At 41.6% G+C, this 20,034-nt stretch overlaps 1 protein-coding gene across 2 annotated transcripts in view; it reads left to right on the top strand.

Annotated features, from left to right (window-relative positions):
* The first annotated feature begins 2,878 nt into the window (after nt 1-2,878).
* The window catches only part of ACSL4 (acyl-CoA synthetase long chain family member 4), a 35,626-nt gene continuing 18,470 nt past the window's right edge, over nt 2,879-20,034 (top strand). For both annotated transcript variants that reach the window (XM_054169357.1, XM_054169356.1), the window contains exon 1: nt 2,879-2,993. The gene's annotated coding sequence lies outside the window, so the exon portion shown is untranslated. The remainder of the gene's footprint in view (nt 2,994-20,034) is intronic.

The following is a 20,034-nucleotide window of genomic DNA, read 5'->3' as shown; positions in this document are numbered from 1 at the left end:
GCTTTTCTTAATGGAAAGATACAAAGCAGTTGCAACAGGGGAAAAAACAAGAATGCTTTCATTCAGCGTTATATTTCAAGACAATGTGACATACTGTTATATAAAAGCAGTTTTAATTTATTCGTTTGTGGACTCCTGAAATATTTGCAAAGGCGTTTCTGAGCTCTTGTGATGAATATAAACTTCCTGACAATAGCCTTGCTTTTCTTAGCTACCTGTTTTGAAGCCTTTGGAGGTATTCCACTTGCCCTCAGGGTACTGCTAGTCCACCACAGCTTTATTTGTAGAGAGCAGTTCAAACGTAGCTATTCTTTAGGACAAAGAAAAGAGCACCTGTGGGGATTGGACGTGGCACTTGCTGCCACGGTTTAGTCATGGGGTCTGTGGTGACAGGTTGGACTTCATGATCTTTGAGGTCTCTTCCAACCTTGGTGATTCTGTGATTCTGTACTTGCAAACCTGTGGCTACAGGAAAGGTTTCATATAGTCCTGTTCCTAAAGCCTCCATAGAACAAGGTCTGTTTGACTCTTTATTTGGTACCCTCTCTGTACTATGTTAAATTTTAGGACTCGTTATTGTAAGCACACTCTGACAGGTTATGTTTTTTAATTAGATTGTAAGTAACCAAAATTTGTTTCCAACTTTGCTGAAATCATTAATGTGACTTAGATGTTCATCCTTATGAATGGCACAAAGCATTTTGTTGAGCAGCCCTGATACCACTGAATCTATGTGTCATTTAGTGGTGCCCAGTTTGGAGCCATTAGTGGACAAGCCCCACAGACAACATGATTCCCCACTGTACTCTCAATAGCATGCAAGGCCAGCTTGTCCAAGGCCAACAAGAGCTTGGTGAGGAAATCCCATGGCTTGGTGAGATCTCCAATAGGGAGAGCACAAAGGAAGAGGTGAGGGAAAAGCTGCACCCAGCAGAAGCACACAGCCTGAGCACCTGAAATCCATGTGGGAGCAAGAAGACACAAACTGAGGTAGAGAGATGGGAGCTGAAATTTAAATTTGTTGGAGGTACTATGAAACTGCACCTGGTGAACACTAGTCTTGTCAGCCTGGAAGAGAGATGAATGAGACTGTCGTGCAAGGAATCTGTGATACAGATCTATAAAACAAGGAGTGGCATGGAGACAGTTAAGAGAGAATAATTCATGGCTAGTTAACACAAGAGTCAAGGGACATAAATGGAAATACCAGATAGAAGGCTGAAAATACATGGAAGTGATTTTCACACAGCATGAAGTTAAACTGTGGAACTACATCAAGCTGTAGATGCCAGAATCTTGCATAGATTCAGAAAGCAGTTGGGTTTTTCTTCTGCTAATTTGTATTATCAAGAGCAGAAACAGACTACTTTTGGCTACGAGTCTGAGCTGCAGAATTTGTCATCTTCCCAGGAGATGACCATCCACAGCTGGGGAAAGGACACCATATGCTAACTCAGTCACTGTTCTGTCCCACTGCAGCCATTTCAGTGCTCCAGTTTACACATGAGGCAAGCTCCCCTACCCACTAGCAGGACACATCATGGTAAATCCAAGCTCGGTTAATTCAAATGGTAAGATTTCAACAAGTATAACACAACTGAACAAGTTACCAGTACATTCTCTGTTTATGAAAAAGACTTAGAAAATGGGCTCATGTGTCAGTGGGTTTTTTTTCCGACTAAAAATTGTAGCAAGTTTGTTTGCTCCACCTTTTCCAACTACAGGAAGGCTAGTCTGCATAAAAGAGATGGGCCTTTGGGCATCTTGCACAATCCAGCCCCTCTCGTTAGCGATGATTTGACATGGAGTAAAACAGTCAGGTTTGAAACAAATTAGAACAAAGTGAGAGCAATAAATGGACTGCCCTGAAACTCTCACAGGCCAAATCCAAACCACACAGTGACTTGTCTCAATCTCCATCCATGTGAAGTGACATGCTTTTTGCTTCTCTAAGAACAACAACTATTAAATATAACATCCACATGGCATGTGCAATTGTTGCCAGAGTATTTTAGCCTCTTGTAAGGTGTTGTCTTTTATAGCACCAAAATCATGTTCCCAAATGTGGCTTGTTTTGTATTTTTTCTTTTTCCCCACTCCATATGGAATGGGGGAGGATTGTGCTGGACTTCTGCTTGGTATGGGAGCATGAAATGTTTCCTCTTCCTTTGCACGTTAAGAAGCAGCTATGCCTCTTGTCAAAAGACTGTTATTTTGTGCTTAGTCTATTCTGATGAAGCCTGACTCCAAAACAAGCAAAACCATCTGGCAAACTTTTGCATGATTCATCAGGGTATTTGTGGCCTCTGGCTTTCTGAACCGTGCTGTGAGTAATCCTAGTTGCTCTCGTCAATGCTGCTGCTAAAACCCACTTGTTCTCTGAGTGGACAACACAGGGACCTCCAGCTCAGCTTGATGGCCTCCAAATTGTCAGGAGGCAAAAGTGGCTGATAGACCCTGTGCTGCCTAGTCCAGCCTAGAAGATCTAGAGCAGGCATTACTGTTCCCAGTCCAAGCCTATGTCAGGAAAGAGATTGTGTATAGGGAGATGCGGTTTTTGCCCATCGGCGTGACCAATCCTTACTGGAAAACTAACGAAATGAACAGTCCTGCAGCACAGGAGAGAGGGGAACAGAGCTCTGTCCATACCGCGTCAGCAGCCTGCTTTCCTCTGACACCCCGTTTGCTCGATCAGGACTGGCGACAGGGGAGACCCACGTCCCTGACACTGCCGACATAGCACCTCCCAGCCGCAGACCCCGGCGTGCAGCCGGCCTCGCGGCGGGCCCGCCCCCGCCCCTTCCGTCAGGGCGGGAGGATCGGGCGGCGGATCCGGCAGCGGGGCTCGCTCCGCCCCGTCCCCCCCCGTCCCCCCCTCGCGCCATTTTAGCATCGGGAGCGCGGCGGGTACCGGTCTCTGGACGGCGTAACGGCAGCAGCGCGCGCGGCCCGGGGCAGGCCTCCTCGTTGCCCGTTGGCAGCATCTGGGACAGGTGAGGGGTGGGAGGGTCTTCTCGCACGCAGGGGAGGTGGCGCAGGGATGCTGCTCTCCTGCCGACCGTCTTTCGTCCCTGTCGCGGGTAGGACGGTGGCTGCCGCTTTCCTGGGCGGAGGCAGTCGGGTCAGCTGAGGAAAGGAGCGGGGGTTTACATGGGGTCATGGCTCTCCCAACCTTCCTGGAACAGCGGCCGTAGGGGCGCCTGGGCTAGGGGGATGCGCCGGGGCTCAGTACCACGGTGGTGGATTGGAGGTAGGCCCAGGGAGGGGGCTCGGGCTGGTTAACGCAATAAACCCGTGCAGGAGCCTCCGTGCGGGCTGCCCAGCAACTCGGCATCCCCTTCCCGGACAGCTATCGTCGCAGCGCAGCTCCTCGGCCAGCGCCGCCTCCTCTCGGGCTCCCGGTTCTCCCGGCTCCCCGAAGGATGGGGAACAGCGGGAGGAGGCGGCACTGCCCTCAGCACTGTTGCTTTTGGCCGCCGCTCCTTGCTGTGCCTCAGAAGCATCCCTGACGGCTCGACTGAGCTTTCCTGGGAGCCCAGCGGGTTACGTGGGCCAGCCCAACGTATCAACAGTGCTCTCTCCTCCCTCGGAGCCCCTCCGCCCCCTCCTTCCCGATGCAGAAAAGGAGGCAGGGCTCAGGATATGGTCTGATGCTGATGTAGCAAACACAGAAACCTAGGAAAGCGTGATTCATTGCTCAATGCTACGCAGAGGCCGTGCTTTCCGATCTCGCGTCATAACAACACCTGTTAAACTGGAGCAAGAATATTTTTGTTCTCGTGTGCCTCCTAGATAAGCCTCACTTTGTGGTGTTCTAAAATACCTTTGTATCCTTTGTGTAAGCTCTTTTGAAGCTTATTTTCAAAGCAAGTGTGAGTGCCTTTTTTTTCTTTTAGCTAAATTCTGCTCTTTGAATCTTTGAAATTTGTCATCTTAGGCTAACTGCAATGATTAAAGACACGGATTACTTTTTCCCTCAGTTGCAAAAAATGCTACATTTTAAGCAAATCCACAAGTCAGTCTTTTCTCCCAAACAAGAGGTAGCATTTGTGATGTTCCAGTTCCAGAAACATTGGTTTCATTTTTGTTTTCTTCTGCTCTTCATGCGTGGACACAAAGGTGTGTTTTAATATATTTTCCCATAAAACTTCCGCCCCCCATAACTCATTTGTGGTAGGGTTTTCATGATGTAATTTGGTTTTCTGCATTTCATGCAGATTTGACTCATCTGCTACCTTTAAGGCGCTCTATAACATACACTGGGCAAGCAAATGAGAGTGTTGCTCATTGTCTGATTTACTAATCTGACATTTATCAGCAGCTATAAATTTTCAGAGTAATAAATTACAAGTGTTCAGTGGATGATGCTTCTTCCTAGCATGATGGTTATGCTAGCCCACTTGTAAGACTAGAGAAACCGTTAAAAGGGCAAAGCATGAGATACAAATATATTCCACGTGATGTTTTGTACATGTCTAGTAAAATAATGCAGCTCATGACAGTTTTGACTTCTGTTAATACCCAAATGAAGTACTAAACAGTAGCCTCAGCCAAGTAAGCATGCAAACCTATTGAAGTTAATGATTAATAAATACAGTTAGGTAGTTAACATGACAAATGAATGGGTGCTTGTTTGTAGGAAAACTGTTCTGAAAAAGGAAGTACTTCAACTAAAAAAAGAGTTGGAGTTAATAATTGAGAGAAGTCTTCATTGTATCTGCTGCTAAGCCTGTGGTCACTGTGCCTCAGGACAATTTTCTCAATAGATGGAAGTTTCATGGAAAGAGGGAAACAGTTTCCTGAGAAACACAATTTGTAATGTATTTCCATTTATTCATATATTGGATTGTTTTTTAGGTGGTTCAGTGTCTTCCACCCTTGCTGTGGAAGGCACATGTCAAAAATTGGCCAGGCTGTTTAATTGTCCTGCTTTCTACAGCAGCTAGATAGTGACTACTTTGATGTTCAACTTCATCTCAAAGTTCCCTTCTCTTCTCCCTGTAACTAGGGTTTACTCTCTGTCCCCTTTCCATTTGGAAGGTGTTTAGTGGGAAAGGTCAGTTATATGGAAGGCCTCAAAGGAAAGCCTAAAGTATTTCCTCTTTGCTAATACAGCATTGCCTTATAGTGGATAGGAATTATTAGTACTTCATTATTGCTTTTCTTTTGTTTCTGTACTTTTTGGTTGGAGGAAGGAAATTAGGATTGCCTATAATCCACTGACACTTGTAGTTTTCCCCTCAAATCTTGAACTCAAGATGGGCACATAACAAAAACAAAAGCTGAATGCAGCCCTCATTATCTCTTCTGTGGCCACTCACTCACAGGGAGACTTGTCTGGCACTGAAAGTAAAACACAGACTGGAAGCAGTGCAACGGGTTCTGTGATGATCTCTGGTGAATGTGACGCCTGCCAGTGCCAAGGCCCTTTCTCACAGGCTGCTGTTTGTGGTCTGAGTGGTGGATGGGGAGAGCTTTGCCTTAATCCTGGATATGCTGGAGCTGAGAGTTTTCCCTTGTTTTATGCAGACATGAACTAGATGTTGTATGGAATAAGACTTGTGCTTGCCAAGAGAAAGGCTTCTGGCCACCTGCCACAATTGCATGGGAGATGTGGTTTCAGTTTTCTGTAGTCAGTGTCTGGTGTTATCTGCATCGAGATCAACAAAAATAATCAGACAGAACTTAAACTGCAGCAGATCTTTCTCTGCCCCACTTCTTCTGAGACTATCAGCTCCTATCTCATACTTCATATAAAGTCAACTTGTAATCAAGATATGGCCTTTAATCATGTACCAGATGTGCATAACATTATTGACCTGTCCGTGTGAATGACACAGAGGTTAGGAATGAACAGTGGGGGTGGAAATTACTGATGCTGGTGGTGTTGCCCTAGATAGGAGCCTCTCTACTGTTCAGGCTATTGGGCCATTTCTGAGCTGTGCTGATGTAGCTTTTGAGTCGGGTCTAAACTGGGTGCTGGCTTGAACTTGATCTGCAGAGGTTAGAAATGAAGAGCTTGTGTGCACGAGGCATTTGGTACAATCGACTGGAGAGTTATTTTGCATTTTAAGATGATCCCAAATATATTAGAAAACTCAGAAGGATATTGAGCCATTTTTTAGTGAGGAAGTAAATAGCACAGGCAGTTTTGAGAAATGGAGGAGCAGAACAAGTGAGGGAAGGTGATGTTGGGCATGGGACTGGGAGGGGTGGGAAATGTTTTCTTTCAGCCAACATGTTGCCAGAATGTCACTTTGTATAATGGATGAGTTTGAAAGGTTGTGTGAATTGCTTACAATGGAAGTGAAGTTGGAGTAAATGCTACTGCATGAAGTTGGTGTGAATTTAATTTACTTTGCTTTTGGATTAATAGCTGTGTAATGTGAAGGATGTGAGGAATGGTTTCCCTCTTTCTTTGCTTCAGATAAAGCTGAGCACTTGGGCTTTTAATTGAAATCAGAGTACTTTTCAGTAAAGCGTCCTGTAAGGAATCCTAGATATTGAGAAAACAGCTTTAATTTTTTACCCCCTGTATTTATATTGTGCATGTTTTTTGTAGTACAGGTAATGCTAAATCAATGGGTATTGTGCAGCCTGGAGCTCACTGTGCTTCAAGGTGAGGTATCTTTATCTCCAAGGTAGAGATAAAGTGATCCACCAATTATCACAGATTTAAAAGTCTGGGATTTAAAGTGATCCAACTTGGATCCTTGGTTATCACTTTAAATCCCAGACTCTTAAATCTGTGATAATCAAATACCACTGTTGTTCAGTGAGGACAAAGCTGTTGAAGCAGGATTTCATTCAGTGTTCGTTGATGTGATAGCTGATTCTGTACAGTATGTTACTGCTTCCGCTCCTGAGCATCTGTTTCTAAAAGCATACTTGCAGCTTACCTATTAGGCCATAGATTTATATGTTGTATTTTTCATTATAAATTACTTGGTGCTGTCAAAGATCAAAAAGCAGAGCAGAAATACCTGTAGGCACATTTGTTTCACTTTAAACTGTGTGATGATGCTGCAGCTCGTGTAATGATTTTTGATTACCACTTTAGTTAATGTGCAGGGACAGTGCCTGTATTTCCATACACTGATAATCAGGAATGTGGCAGTGAGAATATTAATGTATATATCAATTAAAAAATATCTAGGTATACTTGCAAGCCTGAGAAATTAGAAACAGGTCAACATACCAAGGACAGTCTTAAAATAGCACACAACATTCCAGCACTTGTACTCCTACAATTTGTACTAATTAAAGAGACTCTTTGGATTTCTGTTTTAACTCTCCTTACTGTAGAAAATAAGATTGTAAGTGCACAGTACCAAGGCAGTTACAGAAATGCTTCTGTTCAGGTGATTTATTTGAACATTTATTTATATTTAAAATGCATGCTTTATTTTATATAAATACCTGTTAATGGCACATCTAGCCTACCCCATCCTGATTTTGTTACAGCATTAGTATAAGCATGGCCAACACATAAAAACATTATCTTAGCATCTAGCTAATGGTTTATACTTTGCAGAGTTACTTGTTAGCAAATCTGATTATTTTTTGTTTGTTTGGGGGGCTTCAGCTGTTTTATGGTAACTGTGCAACCTGTTCTAAAGTCAAAACAACATTAGTACAGTGTACTCTGATTCTTACTCTGCTTAAGTTGGTGTATTGCCTAACTGTGGCATTTTAGATTTAAATAATGCTTAAGACTTACACCCTAGGAGACACAACAGTAGATTCAAGAAACATAGAAAAGATGTTTACAGGTTTTTTCCTAAACTACTGTTCTACACAGTGTAAGACGCAGACAGGACATGCATTCTGAGCCGTGTCTTAACTGAGGTTTTCCTCTGTATCTGCAGTTACCCAGTTACTCAGTTCCAACTAGAGTTACTGCAGTAAAATTGTTTGCTGTGTACCTTTAGGAAAGTAACTTGAGCAGAAATAGTCCCTTTAGCTGAGATTCCTGCTGACTGATGTTCTCCTATGGCAGTCCACAAGCATCCTATATGTGCAAGGCTGGGCTTTGTGAGTGGTAATGCCTATCTGCACCAGTGTGTGGTTTGACTTTTCTGGGTTGTTATGGTTGGAGTTACTGGGGACTGAGCACTTCAAACCACCTTCATTTCCATGCTGACATTCTTGTCCTTTAAACAACACAGCTCAAATGCCAAGTGTGCAAGAGCTGCTGCTTATTTCTTACCATACTTCCTCCTGTTCCCAAACAGTTGTATTTTTAGCCATGCCTCTGCCCACCAGACCCTTCACACTTCTGTAACTGTTACATCCCTTATACGCCATCTACTCAGCTCCAGTCAGAAATTGATAGTCCATAAAAAAGATTAACTGTCTTCCTTGGGGAGTGACCCATGGGCCTTCTTTGCACAAATCCTGCTTACAAAGATAGACAAATATTAGCCTGGAAAGGAACTGAATAAATGATAACATTAAATCTGTGATACTGCAAGGAAGGATGCTGTTCAGTGCCATTAGTTGTTATAAGCGTGAGGTTTTGTATTTCCCACTTCAGTTTCTTGAAAAAGAAACATAAAACAAATAAATGGTTTCTGCAGAGCACATCTGTGCCCCAAGGCTCTTTCATGGCTGCCAGAAAATCTTTGTCAGGTGTCACAGTAAGAACAGAGTTAACACCAATGTTTTGTTTTCTTTAACAGTCTGCTGGTGCAAGTGAATTTTTTTTACTATCCCTCAGTTGCATGAATGTTTTTGCAGACAAACATTGCTGTAGTGATAGACCCCATGTGACTGTTTTCCAGTTTGCCCATTTCTTGCTGTGGAACCCAAAGGGTCCCAGCTATAGATAACTGCATGGCTGGAGGGAGTGACTATGTGCCTGGTGCAAACAGCTCCTGAGAAGAGGCTGCTGTAGTCACTGGAGAGCCCCCACTGTTCGTTTGATCGTATCTTTACCTGCCACAGCATTGCCACTCAGTTATAAGATGTGAACTGTGCTCCTCTGTTCAGGACAACATGAACTGATGAGCCCAAAATCAACCTCTTCCTGGTCTTTTAAAGAGAAAGCTAAAACTATGCTGTGTTGCTGGAAACTGAGCAACAGAGTTGCTTATTCTACATCCATCTTACTTGGGTCAACAGCGAGGTTCTGATACAACAGGATTTGCTGCAGGAAGAACTTTCCCAAAATAAAAACAAAATATGTTTGTGTTCATGTAATGATTGCTCATCTGGCTGCAAGAGTTGATGTTTTAAGTTACTATTTCATACATTTTACCATGTGCTTAGAGCAACATTAGACTGAAATAACTAGGATTCATCTCCTGCTCTCTGCTCCTGGTTTCTCACACTCAGTGACGCATGAAGAGCACTTGCTCTCGGTCAGGTCAGGCTGCAGATGAGCAGGTACCACAGAAGGTTTGATCTAACTTCACACAATGTTTGGGTTCACAGTTCTGTGCATACTTATGGCAGGTGGCACATCGAGCCGAGTGAGTCTTCCCACATTTAAAGGACGGCTGCCATCAGTGTCCTGTTGAGTTTGTAGGCTTAAGTGAAGCTAGTGGTAGAATTACAAGGAGCGTGTATTGTGATACTTGCTCCTAAGAGGATGCAAGTATGTTGCTGAAAAAAACCAAACCCAGCACATCGATGGAACTGGTCAGATTCGCTCAAACGCTTCACACTGCCTAGGCAATGTGTCAGGTGGTCAGGCACTTTGTTGTTTCCTCTGGTAGTTATACATGCAGTAATTTTGACAAGGTCTTATTACCTTCAGTTTACCTAACGTATGTGATAAGTAGAATAAATAGTGAGTCATTGCCAATAAGTGTTCTCTCTTGCAAGCTAGCTAGATTTGTTGAGCAGCCTGTGGAATGTCACTACTTCAAGCATGCTAGTAAAGTTTGAGGAGCTGGGAACTGCTTTATCACTGCAGGCTGAATGTTGCCTTAGAGCAAAAACCCCAAATTTATGAATGAAGACATTAATTTCATAGCTTAAACTGTCGAGTCAGTTGTCAGCTGCTGCTTCCTGTCCTACACAGCTGCTTTGGATTGGGACAGTTAACTCCTAAGCTTCAAAAAAGAACAAATTATGGATATTAAAGCATTTTGGAATATACAAGGTTAATCTGTAATAAAATTTTAGTAAGACATTTCAGTTTGTGAGTGGGTTTGCCTTTCAAAAAAGATAAAAGTAGATAGTTACCACACTGCAGTTTCTGGTTGCTTTTTTCTATGCTGCACTTCTGTGACTGCACTGAACTTGCAAAAGCTGCAGCCAGCACTCAGTTGCTCTGTCTCCTGGCAAAAGGGAGGGGACAGACTGGGACAGCAGAAAATGGGTGGAAGGCACTTCTTTCAGCAGGAGCTTCCCTTTAGGCCTGTAGCTCCATTTCAATGCTTGTTTAAAGTTCTTACAAAGGGACATTGTAAAGATGCAAGTAATTCCATGTCAGCTGAACTAAACCCAGATTCACTGCTTCCTCCCTTGCACTGGCACTTGATGACTGAACAGGGAGCTGTCAGACAACTGGCTTGACTTCAACGTAATAACTGCCTGCCTTCAAAATTTGCAGCCCAAGGGAATAGTCTGAATTTGGATTGAACTGGCTGCCATGAACCTGAACTTGAAGACTGATAGAAAACCTGCAGGCTTGTTGCACTCCTTTTACTTCTCTGTTGGAGCCTCCATCATATTGAGGTCATGTTCCTGTCAATTCAATAAAGTGATTTGCTCTAGCTGTGGTATATCTTAAAACCAGCTTTAAACACGAACCTCCCATACCTTTTTCCTGTTCTTAGTATGGCATGTTTGCTGGAATAGTTTGTGTGTCCACAGTAGCCCAGTATTCATTTGTGCATTGCTTTCCATGAGGACAGATGTACATACAGCCAAGTTACACAGAGTGACCGAACTCAAGATAGCCTTGGTTCTGCGCCTTTGTTAGATATATGTGTTTAATTTTCATTATGAAAATGGAGTCTGTGTTTATTCCATAACCATGCAAATAGTTTTGCATTTTTATGAGCTCCTCTGTTCAAACAACTTGGTCCAAAGTGCTTTCATTATGAGAAGTATCACCACAGGGAAGAGAAATGACTGGAAAGTGAAACTAACCCTGCTGTTCTTCAGTAAAACATGGGAGGAAGGGGGAGTTGGGACAGGGATTGGAGCAAGGTAGTGCCTTGAAAAACCACGGAGAGCATCCTGTTGGCATGAGTTTGCTGCTTCTTGCCATTCTGGGGTTGTCAGTCCTCAGAGAAGCTGGATAGGTATTTCAGTATTTGGCTGAATCTTAGTCCGCCAGGCATATTTTTCTTGTATACCTTTAAACTTGCACAGTGTACACTATGGTTCCATAAAACTTAACTGAAAAAGAGAGCATGCTAAACAGTCTGGCAACTGAAGCCTAACAGAACTGAAGTGAAAAACTTGCCCTGGCCTTGAGCTGAGTTCAGGTTTTTTGAATGCTCAAAGATGGTTTGACGAGTGATAATCACATACACAGATGGGTCAGAAATAAGTGACAGACTCTTTCCAGACCTAATGAAAAGCATCAGATGGTGACCAGCCTTGTCTTTTTCCCTATATTTGCCCACTCATACCTGTTATTTGGGTATGAGCTACACCCACTCAAAAAGTTGTTGTTGTTTGATTTCATCCAGGTTAAATGAGGATTATTTTCCAGTCTGAACTGTAGTGAGCAGAAAGAGATGAGCAAACTGGGGCAGAAGAGTTAATGGAAGGAGAAGCAGGGCTTTAGGAAAACCTTCAGGTGTTACCTGAATATGCAGGTTGCTTTCAGTGCAGTTGGATCACTATTTCTGGAATATATGCATGGAAATAAGAAGCAAACACAGCTAATGCTGTTTTACACCCAAAGTATGAGGCTTTAGGACCACACCAACTGTCTTAACACTTGTTTTCCTGCCTTTTGGTGTTGTAGTCTGTACCCAGATACGAGATGCAAATGTGAAGGGGGAGGGATCTTATCCTCTGAAAGGCCACAGTGGATAAGTTTCTTTTGGCTGTTTATCTAAGGTAATACAGCTGTGTTCCTCAGAAAAAGCAAACCGTTTAATACACTTGTTACATATTACCTCTTAGTTTATGAGCTTGCCATGCCTTAAAATGCTGAAAATGAAAAATATTTCCGTAACTTGGATAGCTTAATAGAGATTTATCTTTGAGAATGTAGAATTTAGGTGGGAATTGAGCACATTATTGTAATGAGCTCCTAATGGTATCCTCTGACTTAAGTGAAGTACATGATCAGCCTGTTCTGTGTTTTCAAGTAGCAGGTAGCATTTTGCAACTGGTACTGACCACAAGCAGCTGACAAAGCTCCTGTTACCAATCCAGGAAAAAGCTGGACTGGATAGTCTGTTCAGATGTGTTTATAACCAAAGAGGTGCCTTGAATTTTCACTGTTCAATATTTTATTTTTTAAGACTTTTTGTGACTTTATCAACCTACTTAGCTAGAAGCATTTGAACTGCGTTAAAGAGTGACTTACATTTTTGCACGCTAGTGAGCAGTAAGACTGACAATAACTAGGGAGTGGGCACTTAGCCCTTACTAAAACCTTCCAACAGGGAACTTTGGCATGCCATCACTGTAATGATCAGTCCGAGTACTGGCAGTCTTCTGGGGAGTGGGGACCGTGTGTTCATAGGTTGAAAACTGAAACATTTTCTGACAATGTTAGCATTTTGGCTTCCACTGTATTTGTTACCAATTGATTTATTTTTTTCCTAACCATAACATGCTGTTGTGGTACAGTGTGTCATGCTAAGGATTTTGCTATCCCTTTCTCAGAGCAAAAGAATTCTAAAATAAGTTGGAAGAATGGTCCAGAGGACTAGTTTTATCTTTGTGCTTCCTTCCACTTTCTGTTTAGTCTAGTGCTGTACAGGCAGCTTCTTTATTCTGCAGTTGCTACTGTGACTTCAGCTTTCCTCATATTAAAGGTGATCTAGTTAGTAGTGAATAGTTACTAGCAGGCCATGACATCAAGTCACTGTGTGGTTTGCTGCAAATAGCCACACCCACCTTTTAATGTCTTCTGACACAGCAGGACTTGAACAAATTCCTGTCTGGAAGTTCTGTGGCTGTGCTAGTGCGCTGCTGTCCTGTGCCTGTGTGTTGTTCTGAGGGTTAGGACACATCAGCACAGGCACAGCCAGTTACCCACCTCCTCTGCAAGAGCCAGCTTGCTCTGTGCTCTCTTTGCTTCCAGTTCCAGCTCTGAGCACGTGGTACTGTGATCCAGTCCTGTAAGTACGTCTGCAGCTGTTTTGCAAAAGCTGCTCAGATATTTTGGACTAAGGACATCAAAAGATGCCTGCCTGTGAATTGTATGCCTTCAGCACAATCATGGCAGCGTAAGTGTGGTAAATGTGCATGCACATGTATTTGGGGCTGGTAAAGTTCAAAACATTGTTGTTCAAAGCTGCTTAGAGGTTGAGTTTTTATTTCTTACTCTCTTTTTTTTTTGTTCCTAAGAACTGTGCTACTTTCTGACTTGTTCATCTGTTGTGGTAGGAATATTTATGCTCAGGCTATTTTTGCATTGTTTTCCTGTTGTGGTGGTGTTCTGCTGCTCAGAAAATTGAACAAAATAGTGTTTAGAGCTGTTAAATCTAAAAACTTGAATGTACACTTTGCCTTGTAGAAGAAACAGTACTGATACTTGTGTGGTCATCTTTGTCATGCAAATAAAAATCAAAGAACTATTGTGACAGTTAGGTCAAGAAAATTGCCTTCCCTAGTAGAAAATGCCATCACCAGTACTGCCTCCCTTGCTGATAGGTAAACTTCCAACTTCTCTAACTAAACTGGTGTACACTGTATGAAGTTTTATTATCCATGTACTCATTCCTAGTCTGTATCTCCAGATGTTCCTTATATAAAGTAGTATTTGAGTTGCCAAATAATGTTATTAAAAGAAGTGTACCCTAATGATACCTCAGTCTATCATAAAGTTCATGAAGTTAGCAGAAAGCAACTTTAAAGTGAGCAAGAAGCTTCAGTAGGAAGTCCTGTCCTAGGTAAAGTTTTATCTGGGATTTCCAGGTGTGGCTCTAGAGGTGATGGATATCTAGAGGTGATGGATATCTAAAGTGAATGTGGGTGTGGTTGTCTAGAAAGTGATAAGGCAGATTCACCATGAACCAAGCAATAGGCTGTGCTAACATTTTGCATTAAGACCACAATAATATTAGTTCCTTAAACATACAAAAGGCACCATAACTTTTTAACTGAAAAATACTGTCACTTTGCAAAAGATTAAAATGTGCTTTCCCCCAATGTTCCTAATTTTTATTGGCTCTCAAACCATTTTCCTCTGCAGCTTAACTAGTTACACAATGAACAATGCAGATGACTTGCTTGAAATCTCAGTGGCCACCATCTCAAATTACTGTGGATGGGAACAGTTTAAGAAAACTTGTATTATTTAAGTATTCACCCAGAGTCATCTGTATATCAAAACATCTGCAAGAAGAGGACTTCTCCAAATTACAAATCAGGAAACCTAATTCTTTTTGCTTAGTCACAAAAAAAGGGAAGAGTTTGCCTTTGGATGTAAGCTCCGAACAGAAAAGGGAAAGTGTATTTCACACCTCTGGTGCTCCACTTGTTGACTGTGCCCACATAATTTTGCAAAACCTGTAAAAACGTGTAGAAAATTCCCTCCCCAGCCCCAGTACACTTTTTGGTAGGCAAAAGACTGGTAATGCAGTACACAAAGAGGAACATTTACTTCTTTCCTCCACCCCCCTTTTTGTTTTTAAATATGTAACTAATTTCACTACCTAAATTATGACCCGTGTCTGAGGAGAAAGCAGCCTAATGCCACTGATACGAAACAATGGAGGTTTTGAAAGGCAGTAAAGGTAAATATAAAACTGGTGGCAGAATTTCTTGCCCAAATGAAAGCTGAAGAGAGAGGCCCATTTTCAGAAGCAATGCAGAATTACACTTAGAATGTCAGTCTGTTAAATTACACAACAGTCCCTGTTGGCAAGACATTTAAAAAGTAGTATATGTCAGGGTAGCTGCAGTAAAAGGGAGGTGGTGTTGTAGTGCATTATTGTGTCTGGGTTTCAAGAGATCACAGGAGGTTAATATTACTGGACTTTCTCAATTGAGCATTAAGACGGATTATGATGATCTCTGCTGTTGCACTGCACGTTTGTCTGCCAGGCTGCACTTGTGCTCCTGAAGTTAGGCGTTCTACTGTTTGAGTTGCTCCTTTCACAAGAAGGTTACTACAGAGCAACGCTGCTAGATTTCAGGAAATCTATAAATAAAGGAAGCAGGGTTTAATGACTGGCTCTGTTGTGCTCGTTACTCAGCTTTGGTAAGATGAACCTATTTGCTGGAATCTATTTAAAAAAGAATGATTTTGTCTTTACTTTCTCCTAACTTCTGTTCTTATGTAGTAATAGAGTCATGTTACTATTTCATATTGGGAAATGCCATTTAACTATTACCAGTGCGTCATAACAGGAGTATGCACAACTCCTCTTAGGTCATGCTGTACAGATATTTGGGAACATATGAGATTTGAGGCCAGGAAAGAAGTGTTACTATCTAATCTCTGCAGCTAAGGTAATGCCTTTCCCCCACCTCCCTCTTTTTTTTTTTTTCCTCATTGTAGAGTAAAACATCATTAACATTTGTCCATCCCTCATACCACAATCAGTCTGAACTGGTATGCATGTGCTCCAGGACTTGGTGAAGCAACTGTATCCTACAGGCATAAATACATCATCTCTGGGTACATATTGAAAGAATTCTACCCAGGGAAATTTATTTCCCTTAGTCCTTCATCATTACTTGCAAAACAAAAAGCACCTGTTGTCCTAATTGTTGAAAGGATTATCACAGGCTAACCAAAGAGGGGAGATGAGCCACCCTAGTTCTCAAATAACAAGTTGACCATGCATCTGTTCCTGATGCTGACAGTAAATTGGAAACAGATTAAAATGAATATTCAATAGCAAGCACCCAGGAATTAGAAGCAAACTATTAGTTACACAAGTTACATTTCACTTTCTATCTGCAGTGCCCCCATCCATATTCATTAGTGTTACAGAAACAGGAATACTGCACCTGACTTGGAAGACTCTAAAAGACTGTACTTCAGTTCTTTACTTTTATTGTGCTAGGAAAATGCAGAGAAACTGAGTTCTTAACTTAAGAAACCCATTTGTCAGCTGTGTTCCTGTTAGGAGGCAGAGTAAAAACCCAGACTATCCACTCACTGCCAAGAGAAATGAAAGGGTGGCAAAGTTGTTACCCAAAGTAATAACCTGTGTGAGTATTACTAGTCCCTTTCAATGCAATGTAAATTGCTCAGCTGAGAACACCACAGAGCAGTATGGCAGTTTTCAGATGACTGTATTCCTCATAAAAAATTAAGTGTGAAATCTCTCATGTGCTTTTGCATTGGTTTACTTTCCCCTTTTCTAGCTGAACTTTCATTTGACTTGTAATTGGTATCTGGAATTACATTTTCAACTAAGAATTCCATTTAAAAATGAAAATTTTAAACATAATCTAGTTATAAAAAACAGATTTAAATCCTTTGTAGTTGTTATGCTAGAGACTGCACAAACAGTTCATGATACAGACCAATACAGAGTAGTCTGGATGTTTAGTACTCTTTTTAAATTTATTTAACCTGATTCATTTGTAAAGCTTAAAGATAAAGAGAGGAATCATCTCTGGTCTCTAGTTGCAAGCTGATATAGTACAGGTGAATGCAAAGGTCTTCTGCAGTGAAACACAGATACAGTAACAGGCTTTGTAATTTATCTGAAGTTGCCTAAAGTAAGAGAATGTTTTCCAAAAGCTAGAACTTATCAAGTGAGTACTCAAAAGGAGGCATGATTTTCATGTGATGAACCATTTGACAGACCTTGTTTTGTAATGTGTGAAACTGGTTTTAGTATAAATTGTATGTGGTGGGGGATTATGTGACTTGGGGTATTGAATTTCTCAAAGACTGCTTGCAGGCAAGAAAAGCCTCATGGAAGCTGTGGCAAATAGGGCTTTGTAGGTCTTAAACTGATTTTCTAGAGTGTATAATTTAACAGTTTTAGGAGAGGCCACTAGCAAAGCATTTTTGCAAAGCAGTTTACTACTGAGAAAGCAGCAGCTAGTTAAAAGCTGATGATAACTGAAGTCGCACTGGATGGATCATCAGAGCAGAGTAAGTCACAACCTTTCCATTGCAAAATGCTTGTGTGGCTAAACACAGACCTGATCAGTCTGTCCATTTTGTATTGCAGAGGGGAAGGAGGGGATTAACAGTTCTAACTTGACTGTTTATGTAGCATTTGCCGGAGAATTTCCGTGGCCACAGAGCCTCTAAAATGAAAATTTGTCCTTTACCACGCTGCTTGCCTTCGATGTGCTTGTTTTGAAAAGCTGGGTAGAAACAGTACCATTGTAAAACATCAGACAAAGAGTAACGTTTGCCATAGTGGCTGGTGAGATTGGGGTATATGGTGAGGGGATCAGGCTGAAGAATAGTACTGTAGAGTCTAAAAAGGAAAATGCTTGTTTTAATGTTTATGCTTTTTAGTCCAAGTATACTTTGTAGATGTTGGAGAAGTTTTGAGGTAACATCAGTTGCAGATTTTCTCCTTTTCCATCTTTTTCTGAGATACTGTCTGTCCAAGCCTCCAATCCTTACTGTGTTCATTAACTAGAATGGCCATGAAACAAAAGGATGTCTCCCACTTTCCAACATGAAAGTGTGAAAACAGCTGTGTTTGCTTCTGGCTGTAGTGACTGCTGGCATTCCCAGTACTGTAGCATAAATGGGATTGACTCGAAACCTTGTGTGCCCTTTTGATGAGAACAGAGCATAACCAGTGCAGTACAGGCTTGTGAGAGAGGAAGTGTTGGAGAGAATGTGCCTCAGGTATTCATTGTGGATTCTGGGTAGAATTTCATGAGGCAAAAGTAACAGAGGTGGGTCTAGAGGAAATGCTTTCCAGTTCAGTGTATTTTCAATAGACAGTTTTCAGTTGTGGAATCTTGCCTCAGCCTTTATGTTTCCTGCCTTTGGGGCACACAAACAGGTCTTGCCTTTTCACCAAATACTTGCTTGCCCTTCTGATACAAAATTAGGAGAGAGAGTTTCACACCGGTTTGTTAGATAATCGAGAAGTACCAGGTCAGCAGGTGGTCTGGCTTCCACTACACCACTTGTTGCAGCAATCTGTGGTATTTATTATGATTGGGTTTTTTTTTGTGATTGACTTTAAGGTCTGAGGCAGTAAAACAGAACTAGTGAATACAAAGGACAACAGTATTGTTCTTGAAACCAAAAATAAATCTCATCTTTGTTTAGTAGCTAAGTAAAACATTGTATTAAGTACTTTTTAAGCAGCTGCAGGAGAACTAGGAGAACCCTGCAACTAGTTGTGGTTTTGCTTTTTCAAACAGGAAAAATATATTTAAACAGGGACCCTGGGCTTACATCAGGATCCAGTGCATCTATATCTGACTGAGGATCCCCTCTCCCTGTTTGCTGGGACATAGGTAGCAGTATTTACACTGTGCAGACCTAGCCTGAGCGTCCGAGAGCTCTTGCTTTGAGCTGCTACCGCACTGATGGAGCACAGAAGTCCTTCTGAAACCTCCTGGTGTTTGATTAGCTTACCTTCCATTGCCCTTTGAGGTACAAAATTGTGTAAGAGGGAAATATGTAGAAATCTGCCTGTGAGAAAGGAACAAAAATGGAACCTTGTGTACTTTTCCTACAATGAGTAACTTGCATTAATATTGGGAGTTGGTTTTCAAAAGAATATGATGTAAAAACTGACTCATTTCCCTTAGTTTTTCTTCTTTTAATCTTTCTAATCTGAAGAGTTGCAAGTAGCCACGAGACTCTTCTAACTTACAGCTCTTTAATCACAGTCTTCTCATCTGTAGAAATGTTCTCTCATTCTTGCATGGGACAGGTATAAATATGGGACATTAAAATCTGGAGAGCCTGGCTGTGTGCACTCATTTTTTTTATTGTGTTCAAGCTTGCTGCATCTTCCTGGCAATGTCTCATTTCTCAGTGTTTCTGTAATATTTATTTTGTTTAAATCCTAGGCTCTTTCAGTTCTGGTACTGGAACAAATTCAGTACTAGTAGATAGTGATTAAATTCCATTCCAGAAACTAACTGTTAACAGATAACCAATGCACTTATTCAGGCCAACTCAATTTTTTTTCCACTTACTTAGCTACAAATGCTTACTGTGGTTTCCAAAATGTTTAGATCAGCCTGAATGCTGGAGAAGTTCTGGAAACAGCTGTTACTTACTCATACTGGATTGTTTGGGAAGAGTTCAGAACTTCCTGAAAGGAGTCAGTCGTGAGTACTTAGGATAAACCCAGAATTGTGTCCACATTTGAAGTTGGCAAGAGCTCTGTTGAAGGGGAACCAGGACTTCCTCTGGTGTTGTTTTTAAGCTAAAGAACTTCTTGCTTTGCAGATTCCAAATTTTCTTATCTGCTAAGAATGGTAGAATTATTAGGGTTGGAAGGAACCTCAAGGATCATCTAGTTCCAACCCCCCTGCCATGGGCAGGGACCCCTTACACTAGATCAGGTTGCTCAGAGGTTCTTCACAAATTAAACCACTACCCTTTTCCTGCCTAATGCCACCTGGAAGACTTTCCTAATACAAGGGAAAAGAAGGAAAAAAAATAAAAGTTTTAAAAGTTGCAATTAATATTTGAAGTATGTTTTCTTCTAATCATGCTGTTACACATTTAATTGGATCCCTGGCAAGCTTTTTAACAGGAGGTAGGACAATAAATGCTGTTACCCATATGATTTCAATATTAAACCTTCACAGTATTTTGGGCTTGGGCTAATTAAAGCCTTTCCTAGAGACGATAATAATTTTCTGCCTTATTAAAATTGAAGTGCAAGGGATAAAATTTCTAGCTACAGCTATTTCTTTGGGTTTTGGGTTACACTTAGAAATCCTAGGAGCATAGGCAAGTGCTGGGTAAGTTGATTCTGTTCCTTA

Source organism: Dryobates pubescens, chromosome 18, assembly GCF_014839835.1.
Source record: "Dryobates pubescens isolate bDryPub1 chromosome 18, bDryPub1.pri, whole genome shotgun sequence".
NCBI lineage: Eukaryota > Metazoa > Chordata > Aves > Piciformes > Picidae > Dryobates > Dryobates pubescens.
The sequence above is the reverse complement of the archived record's forward strand: the minus strand, read 5'-3'. Positions and strand labels throughout refer to the sequence as shown.